The sequence below is a fragment of the Cupressus sempervirens genome, chromosome 8, assembly GCF_028749045.1.
Source record: "Cupressus sempervirens isolate cs-2001-9-10 chromosome 8, ASM2874904v1, whole genome shotgun sequence".
NCBI lineage: Eukaryota > Viridiplantae > Streptophyta > Pinopsida > Cupressales > Cupressaceae > Cupressus > Cupressus sempervirens.
In genome coordinates, this window is record NC_143125.1 from 449,100,753 (window position 1) to 449,103,046 (window position 2,294).

At 31.7% G+C, this 2,294-nt stretch overlaps 1 non-coding gene across 1 annotated transcript; it reads right to left on the reverse strand.

Moving 5' to 3' along the window:
- Positions 1 to 1,658: 1,658 nt before the first annotated feature.
- On the reverse strand, positions 1,659 to 1,779 carry LOC149543153 (U6atac minor spliceosomal RNA). The gene has a single exon (XR_016355826.1). It is a non-coding gene; the product is annotated as a U6atac minor spliceosomal RNA (small nuclear RNA).
- Positions 1,780 to 2,294: the final 515 nt, after the last annotated feature.

Sequence of the window (2,294 nt, forward strand, 5' to 3'; positions counted from 1 at the left end):
TTGCCTCCAAGATTGAGAAGAGACATGAGGAAGCGGGAGGTAATATCCATGGACACATGGTACCTCTTATTATTTCTTAAGAATTCATGGCCGAGGACAATGAATATAGCATGGCGGATAAAAGGACTTTGGACATCTAGCTTGCAAACCATGGCAAGGACATCATAAAAAATCTTGCCCAAAAAAGGCTTTTGCAGAGCCATTGTAGTGCATTTGAGGTGAATTGGCATATCCATGACTAAGATTCAAGAAACTCTGCAAACCGATTTCAGATTGAAGAATTTGAGAAATGATAATGAAAGAGAAATTGAAGAGGCTATTTAGTGGTAGTTGCATTAAATTGTTTGGTGTTTGCAATTTTTCATATTTTATTTTTTGTATTCCTATTAATTTTCAAGTGTATAAAATGTGCTCACATTAATGTTGGACAATCAAAATTTTTTGACATTGAGTACATTCTAGTTGATGGTTTCCATGCAAAACTTCTCATGTGTCTCCATTCCAAAGAATTTCATGCAACTCTAGGTCTTTTCAAGTGAGTGGCCTCGAAATACATCTTCTATTGTTGATCTCTAATTAATTGACAATCGATAAAACTATTGTATTAACAATATGAAACTTGAAAGTGATGGTAGCCGACTTGGTAATAGTGACACTGACGTTATAACATTATTAATAATAGACCTAAGACAATATACAAGTTGAAACTTGAAGTGACTACTAATTCGCTTTCAGATTAAACAAATTTTCAGTTTACCACTAAAGATTATCCAAGACCATTATTATTCATTTTCCTAAAAAACAAGTAATTCGCCTATGACATTATTAATTCATTTTTGGCAAGGGAGAAAATAGCCATCATTTACTTATATGTTAGCAAGAAAAAACATTAATTTGCCACATTAAAAATGATTTTTAGTAAGGCAAGAAAAAAAATCACCAACATATAATATTTTATTTCCCTATATGTAACAAAAAAATTGCCCTTGACATTAGAATTTTCTTGTCCACAAAATGTTGGATTCGCTAGCATTTTAGGAATTTTTTTTCGGGAGGGGTTTCTTAAAGTTATCACTAACTACAAGACCTTAATTTTTTTGGATAAAGATAATGCTCTCTTAAAGACAATTGTTATGTAAATATGTAATATTTTATTAAAATTATTTATTCATTTTTTGTATAGGGGAGACGAGCCAATTGTCATCCATGTTTGAATGACTGTAATGTCTATCATTACATATCCCCCTAATTACCACTCTTAAAAAGATCTTAAAAATGATACCATATGTACTAATAGTCAAACACACATTTACTAATAGTTGATTATTTTTTACCTTTCTTGGTTGGTGATTGGTCCATTTGTGCTAAAAGTGTTATGTTTTTGTGAGCAGCTATTGGGGGCTAAACATAATGGGATCCAGATGTATGTTTTAAAATGCTACTTTTATACTAGCTCATACTCTATGAATTCTATAGAGGGCTAAGTAAATATAGAAAAGACCAAAAGTTACTCTAAGCTGGATTGTCTCCCCTAATTGAATTTGACACATTTGAATGAGAACTATAAATAATTAGAAATGTTGGAGGAATTTTTTTTTTGAAAGAATAAAGAAGCAATTTGACATTTTAAAAAGGATTGCCAACTGCCTTGAAATTATGAAAACTTTGGGTAAGATCTATAAATGATGGATAGCCTTAACCGAATGTGAAGGAAAGGCAAAAGATTGTTGCCATCCTTATCAAGGGAGATGCCAGTCGTCTCTTCTTTTCTACTGACACACAAGTCATATCTCATTCTTCAAGATTATAAAACTTTTTAAATTTATTTTTCTCTTAATGTGGGATAAATATGAGCTAAAATTTCACATAACATTTAATGCAGTGGAAAATAAGTCTCACTAATTAATTCAATTTCCAGAAATTTATTATTCTTTGTGAGATTGTATCCCATAAAGAGGTGGCTATCCTTTGTACAAATTTGCACCATTGAATAAATTTTGAAAAAATGAAAACAAAATGATTTTTTTTTTTAAAATTAGCATTTGATCTTCATGATCTGTATATTTTGTCTTTGGTGCATTTTGTTTGGAGATTAGCCAACGTCATCCCTCGCAGTCCGAGCATGAACAAGTTGTGAATGATGGGCGCTCCAAGCGATAGATTTATCCTTTTCATTAGGGTTCATATTTGTAACCATGTTGGACAAGGTTTGAGAATGTGTTCCTTGAGTGGTGTTGATTGAGTATTACATAGGGTGGATTGATGGACATAACTTGTTGAGAAAAAGTTAATGG